This window comes from Ochotona princeps, chromosome 3 (genome assembly GCF_030435755.1).
Source record: "Ochotona princeps isolate mOchPri1 chromosome 3, mOchPri1.hap1, whole genome shotgun sequence".
NCBI classification, from domain to species: domain Eukaryota; kingdom Metazoa; phylum Chordata; class Mammalia; order Lagomorpha; family Ochotonidae; genus Ochotona; species Ochotona princeps.
In genome coordinates this window covers 80,611,780-80,619,540 of record NC_080834.1, presented here as the reverse complement: position 1 = coordinate 80,619,540, position 7,761 = coordinate 80,611,780, and the positions used below count along the sequence as shown (strand labels likewise).

Sequence of the window (7,761 nt, the reverse complement as noted above, 5' to 3'; positions counted from 1 at the left end):
TAGTTGAAGAGATTAGCTTTTTCCCTGGGTTGTTTTTTGTTCCCTTGTAAAAGATCAGTTGGCTGAACATGTATGGGCACACTTCTGGGGTTTCTGTTCTGTTCCATTTATCTTCCTCCCTGTTTCCGTACCAGTACCAGACAGTTTTCATAACTACTGCCCAGTAATATGTCTTAAAATCTGGAATTGTGATTCCTCTGGCTTTATTTTTGTTGTTCAATAGCTTTGCCTATCTGTGGTCTCTTGTGTTCCCAGATGAATTTTGGTATCATTTTGTTCCAGCTCTGTGAAGGATATTGTTGGGATTTTGATTGGGATTACACTGAATCTGTATATGACTTTGGATAATATGGACATTTTCATGATCTTGATTCTACCCATCCAGGAACATCTTTTAATGTCTTCTACTTACTTTTTAATGTTTTTTTAAATGTTCATCACAGAGATGTTCCACAACTTTGGTTAGGTTTATTCCAAGGTGCTTAAGGTTCTTCTCTGCTATTTTGAAAAAGACTGTTCTTACTAGTTCTTTCTTACTCATGGAGTTATTTATGTATACCTTGGCCATCAATCCATGTTCATTGATTTTGCACCGTGCTAAATTGCCAACTTTCTGTATAAGTTCAAATAGTTTGTTCTTTTGAATCTTTTGGTTCTCCTATTTACAAAATCATGTCATCTGTGAACAAGGAATATTTGACGTCCCCTTTTTCAGTTTGAATTGCTTTAATTTCTCTCTCTCACCTAATAGCTGTAGCAAAAATTTCCAGTGCTATGTTGAATAACAGTGGTGATAGCACACACCTGTGTCTCATTCCAGAACTTAGTGGGAAAGAGTTCAATATTTCCTCATTCAATATGATGCTAGCATTTTTGTTTGTTTGTTTGGGTTTTTTTGTAAATTGCTTTGAATCTTTCTTCAAATCCTATCTTGCTCAGTGCTTTTAATGGTGTTCGATTTTATCCTATGCTTTCTCTGCATATATGAGATGATCAAATGGTTTTTATTACCACTTTGCTGATAGGTTATCATGATAATTGATTTGCACATGTTAAACCATCCCAGCATGTTTAGGGTAAGTCCCACATGGTCCTGGTGAATGATCTATCCAATATATTGTCGAATTCTGCTGGCTAGTAATTTTTTTTGAGGATTTTTGCACCTATGTTCATCAGGTATATAAGCCTATAGTTCTCTTTCTCTATCTTGTCTCTATCTGGTTTTGGTATTTTGATGATGTCGGCTTCATAGGAAAAATTTGGAAGGATTGCTCTCTTTTATCTTGCGTTGAATAGATTGCAGAGAAATTGGGATCACTTCTTCTTGGAATGTTTGGTAGAATTCAAGAGTGAAGTCATCTGATCCTAGGATTTCTTTTGTTGGAAGGAATATTATTACTGATTTGATGTCTGTCCTGGTTATAGTTTTATTTAGATGCAGTTATGGTAAATGGTATTTTTCCAGGAATCTATCGATTTGTTATAGGTCTTCTAATTTGTTGGCATATAATTGCTTGTATTGGTTCCCAACCATTTTATATATATAGTGAAGGCATCCTTAGTTATGCTTAACTATGCTGCAATTTTCCTTCTCCAACTCTGCACAGCACCTGCCTTTCTCCCGCCACCCTTTCTCCATGTAGGGCCCTTTTCCTCAGTCCTCAGATGCCTCAGTTTTAATTAATGAAACTAATCAAACTATTTCAGTTACTGTCAGACAGGAAGACACCTTCAACATGTGGAAATTCTCTAGAAGGAATGCCCGTGCACTGGATCCTCGTTGCTATAGCAACAACAGGACATCCATTCTCTTGAAAAAGAGATATTAATCTTTCTGACCTTGTCAAATTTGTGATATTCTAATGCTCACTTTGAAAATTTGTCTTATACATGTGAGATTACCTTCTAATGGAATGAAGAGGCTTCTCACAATGGAGAACACCATGTTTGTCTCTCCCTCTCTGCCTTTTCTTTTCCATATGTAAAACTGCCATTTGAGACCTTGTGAGGATTTATTACATTAAAGTGTGAAGAACACAAGATCTGGCAACTTATTGACCCTTGATAATTATTAATTATTAGGAAAAAATGCCATACTCCAGGAATCAGAAAATACCAACTCTAGACCTGGTCCTGTCAGTCATTATGGTAAAAACTAAATGTATCACTAAACTGCTCTTAGTTTCCTCAACTGTAAAATGATCAGATGGCTTTTAACTCACAAAGATATGCACTTAGCTGTGAAAAAAGACTAAAAAAAGAATATGAACTTTGCCAGTCATGCAATGGAGGTTAAATCTATCCCTGCTGCACGAATAGAATTTTATGACTTGGTGGTTGGTTGCTTGCTTGGCTTTCCACTTTATTACTACAATTTCCTGTGACAGTATCATTTCCTGTCCTACCTTCCTTTTACCTTGCTTAACCACATTGTCTTGTTGGACAATGAGATTTTTAGGAAAGGACTACATAGAGTCCTTTATGACTGACTGATTAGCTCTGCTAACAGGATATGTTCTCTGACACACTGGATAAAAATTTTGGTATAAGAGCAGATAAAAATGGTTTGGCTTGTATTAAAAGGTTTAACAGGGAGATGGTATTTTAAAAGGAAGGATATCACATTAACTTTCCAAAGCAAAGTAGGTTAGTACAAAGTAGTTGCTACTTTAAAAAGGAACTGGGATGCCATTGAAGGAAAATTGAGGCAGGAGAAAGTCTAGCTAGAGAAAAGCAAGAGATTGGCCCTCACATAAAAATCTACTTTTAGAGAACAGCCAAGCCCTCCCAGCACAGAGGAACCCTACTAGTGATAGAGGAACTCAGCTTCAGAAAATACACTGACATCCAAACCTAACACTCCATAATAATGAACATGGCCAAAGAAACTACAATCATTTTGGGAATATGAAGGTTCCAAAAGCCATTTAAGACTCTGCAAAACTGAATAAAACTAAATAAGAAATGAAAAACTATAAAATTATTGATATCCCAAGATTTCATATTTATTTATACTCTTAAGGAGGAGAACTATGTAAAAGAATGGTTGTTCAGAGCAGAGATAAGATGCTGCTTGGGTTACAAACATTCAGCACTGTAGTACCTGAGTTTGAGTCCTGGCTGTGCTAATTATCGCTTAGGCACACATTGGGGTACCCAAGTAATTTGGTCCCTGTCACCCATTTGGGAGATCTGGATTGAGTGTTGGGTTCCAGGCTTTAGCCTGGCCCAGCACTAGGTTTTGCAGGCATTTAAAAGCATGACTGACAAACGAGCATGATCTCTCTCTCTTCCCTCTGTCTCACCCTCCCTCTCTCCTCCTCCTCTCACTCTTTCTCCTCTTCTCTCTCTCCTTCACTCCTCCCTCTTTTTACCACCTCCTTCCATCCTTGCCTCCTCCTTCCCTTTCTCCTTCTTGCTTTTTCCAGTTTCTCTTCCTCTCTAGTGAAAACTATTTAAAGAAAGATCTTATTAAACCAAAGTATAACTCGAGTTATGGATAATTATTATTACAAAGATGAAATATGAAAATTAGAAGAAAACCAGGAAAGTTTCAAGGATAGGTAAGGGTAACAAAGGGAAGCAACCCTTGTAGAAAATGATCAGGAAAAAAAAAAGTAGCTTGATGGCTAAAGTCCGCACCTTTAATGTGCTGGGATCCCATACGGGCGCCAATTCTAATCCTGGTGGCCCCACTTCCCAACCAGCTTCATACTTGTGGCCTGGGAAAGCGGTTGAGGACGGTCCAAAACCTTGCGACCCTGAACCCGCGTGGGAGTCCTGGAAGAAGCTCCTGGCTCCTGGCTTCAGATTGCCTCAACTGTGGTCATTGTGGCTGTTTGGGGAGTGAATTATTGGATGAAAGATCTTCCTCTCTATCTCTCCTCCTTTGTATATATCTGACTTTGCAATAAAATAAATAAATCTTTTAAAAACTAATAAAAATAAAATAAAGTAAAATAAAATAAAATAAAATAAAACAAAACAAAACAGGTATCCTCATCTGTGAAAGACAGAAAGGTCAATGCAAAGGCCAGAACTCTACACAAGAAGGACCAGAGATAGGATGAGTGAGATTAACTCATAGTCAGTGATTTTTCCAAGCTTACTTTGGAGAATCCACCACATGAACACTATCCAGCTGAAGATTCAAAAAGCTTTTGTTAAGAAAATGGATCTTTTTTTTTTTTTTTCCCAGAGATTGTCTTTGATTTTGTCAGGTAAGCCAAAGTTTTTGTGGCTAGTGGAGAAAAATTAACAACTCCAAAAGCTGTATACCACATTGAAGTCTTGTATGAGACATTGATTTGATGTTTCTGAATGCAAATGGAACACTCATTTAGATGACGTAGCCCCTACAGCCCACACCTCCCCTACCAGATTTAAGAAATCTTACTAAAATGCAGATTCTGATTCAGCAAGCCTGGAGCTGAAGTCCCCGTGCCTCACTTCCTGAGAGGCTCACAAGCAGGTAATGCCCACGCTCTGTGTTTATCTCCATCTTTGTCTGTCTTACAAACGAATCAAAAACAATAAAATTAGTTTTTCCAAGTCGTGTGTTGTTACTCAAGCGTGTTTTTTTCACGTCACGATGTGCGATTGGAGATGTAAAATACAGTAGTTTATGTATAGCTCTCCAAGAGCCAAAGGATGGACGTAGTGAGAAGAAGCCGGGGAGGTGAGGGGTCTGCCCAGGTCATAGTAAAAGGAGAATTTAAGCAACTGGAGATGAGACGCTGTGGGAGAAAGACGTTGGACGCTCTTTCTTCGCGAACGTGTGCTTTTTCATTTTCTTACGGGCCAACTTGAATCTCTTCAGCTCCTGTAGACTGTGAGTCAGAAGGGCCGGTCAAAATGGAAGCGAATCCCCCCGAACCAGGAGCACCTGCTGGCGCTGAAATGTCATGATTCCCCCTGATTTGGCAAGAAAATATTGTAATAATAAAATTACATTCTAGTTCTGAGGAGTTCAGCTGAGAAATTTTCCTTAAGAATAACACAAATTACTGCAGAATGACTACAGAAATAATACTACGTTATCAACTATATGAGAATGATCCCACACAACTGTCAAAAATCGCAGAAAAAGTAATTCAAGACGTCCCTACCCATCCACAGTAAAGATTTATTCCTTGGTTTCCATATGATGGGTCCGAACTTCTAGTGAAACCTAAGTGGTCACCACCTGAGATTTCCAAAGATGCCATGAAAGATGTGAAACGATCCTTCATCCTTGACCGTTTTCGAACAAGAGGTGATATCTCAGAGTTATGACTGCCCAGTGGGTCTGTTGGAGCTTCAGCCGCATCTGAGAAGGCAGCCGTTGATGCTGTCACACTCACTGGACATGCAGGCTTCCCCTGGGCAGCTGCAGAAGCAGTTAGAGCAAGGAAAACAGCACAAGCAGAGATCCTGGAGTGTCTTGCTTCCCAGCAGTCAATGTACTGGAGAGATTTTGCCTTTGTCCCCAAAATTGCAAGACACCTTGAAGACACTAAATTTACATTCACTTTATAGAGCAAGATGGACAATAGAACACACTATTTGTAACCACCAAACTCTGGAAGATATTTGGGCAAAATTCAATCGAATTATTAGACACAATGAACTTCCATCCTATAATGCTACAATTCAGAGACATTTAAGCCAAATATGGGTGTTCTGTGATATTATCTACTGTGAATATGTGGAAAATCTTATTAAGAAAAGATTATATCTTATTGGAAAAATTAATTTATTTCTGTATGAGAATGGTGTTATTTTTAGTATGTAATGAATCTCGCTGATAATCCAAAACAGGAATGTTCTGAATCAACTGAGTATGAAGTGAAATAGTTGAATAAACTTTTTCTGGCTTTAAAATAATAATAATGAAGATTAGAGCAAGAAGAAAACATTAACAGGATGAGACATATGCCAGATCTTCATTAATCTAGCTAGAGATTTAGTTGTTCATTTAATAAACAAAGATAACTAAATCTAACTTCAGTCCTCCATAAGTTCATTGTCTACTTGAAAAGACATTATATTGTAGCTGACCATGTGATGAGGGGCTATCTAGAGGGACAGTTATCATGCTTTGAAGAATAGCCATGGTGTAAAACAGCAAGAATGAGGAGAAAGAATAAAAGAAATAGCTTGTGCAAAAGTGCAGAAGCCAACAAAGCAGTTTAGTGTTACTTTAGTACAGGATTTATTTAGAAAAGCCAGTGATAGGGCCAGCATTGTGGCATAGTACATTAAACAGCTCCCTGTTAATATACCTGAGAAAGCAGAGGCTAATGACCCAAGTACTTGGGCTCCTACACATACAGGATATTCAGAGGAAGCTCATGGCTCTTGGCTTCAACATGGTACAGCTCTACTGTTACAGCTCTTTGAGGAGTGAACCAGCAGATGAAAGATCTCTCTCCCTCTTTCTGTAACTCTGAGTTTCAAATATTTTGTGAAAGAAAGAAAGAAAGAAAGAAAGAAAGAAAGAAAGAAAAGAAAAGAAAAGAAAAGAAAAGAAACGAAAAGAAAAGAAAAGAAAAGAAAAGAAGAGAAGAGAAGAGAAGAGAAGAGAAGAGAAAAGAAAAGAAAAATTGATGGCATGCACCCTGGTGAAGCACGCTAAGCCTCCACCAGTATCCCATATGGGAATATGAACACTGATTTATGTCCCAACTGTTCCGCATTCTGATCCAGCTCCTTGCTAGCAACTTAGAAAAGCAGGGGGACAGGGGTGGCACTAATGTTTAGGTCCCTGTATCTACAAGGGAGACCCAGAAGATGCTTCTGGCTCCCAGGTTCAGAAAAGCCCAGCTCTGGCCATTGCAGTCACTTTGGGAGTGAACCAGAAGATGGAAGATTTCTCCGTATCTCCTCCACTCTCTGTAACTTTTACCTTTCAATTAAAAAATAAATAATATTTTAAAAGTATTTTTTAAAAAGATCCAAATAGAGGCAGGATAAGTAGATGAAGGTCTTCAAAGGTTTGGTTCGTTATCTGCAGAATTTGGGCATAATCCAACAATTATTAAGCCACTGATGAAGAAAAAAGCCAATTTTATTTTTGTGTTTAAAAATAGCAAATCTTACTATGGTGTAGAGAATGTATTGTATGTGTGGTTTGAGTTAAGGTAGGAAACCTATTTTAATAGTCACATAATGAAGGAATGAATTTAGTAGCCGGAGAAATAAAGAGTGAGGTTAGACCAACAGATGTGAATGTACACAAGTTATTAGAGAACAAGCCAAGGTATCAGGTAAGGTACCCAACAAAGAAGGTAAGGAAAGAGCAATTTCTGCTGTGCTTACTTTCTACAAACCAAGTTACACAGGCTTATACATTTTACTTTGTGTCACTAAAGCCATTATCAGTTCTGAGGAGAACAACGGCAGAATAATACATAAAATGAACAGAAAACTTATTCCAAAGGAGGTAGAAATGTTACATGCTATCTTGGTACACAAAAAAAAGAGTGAGATGGAAAGAAGCAGTCATTTTCTGCAGTCAAGAACTGAGAAACTCGTCTTAAGCAACCCAAACAAGTGAAACCCTGCTTAATAAAAATCTATGAAGAAATGAAAGCCTGATTTAACAATCAAGCAATGGACAGTTGGGAGAGAGTACTAGGGGAAAAAAGCATTAACACACAACAGGTGCATCCCAGGGTCCATTTTTTATGAACTATGTGGGTCATGGCAGCAACCAAAAGCTGCTTTCTGCATTACATTGTCTTCATCTGTGGAAGAGCCTTTTCCAGTCCCCTCCCAGAG

General features: G+C 38.2%; 1 pseudogene; it reads left to right on the top strand.

Annotated features, from left to right (window-relative positions):
• Nucleotides 1-5,013: 5,013 nt before the first annotated feature.
• On the top strand, nt 5,014-5,773 carry LOC118758885 (shieldin complex subunit 3-like; annotated as a pseudogene).
• Nucleotides 5,774-7,761: the final 1,988 nt, after the last annotated feature.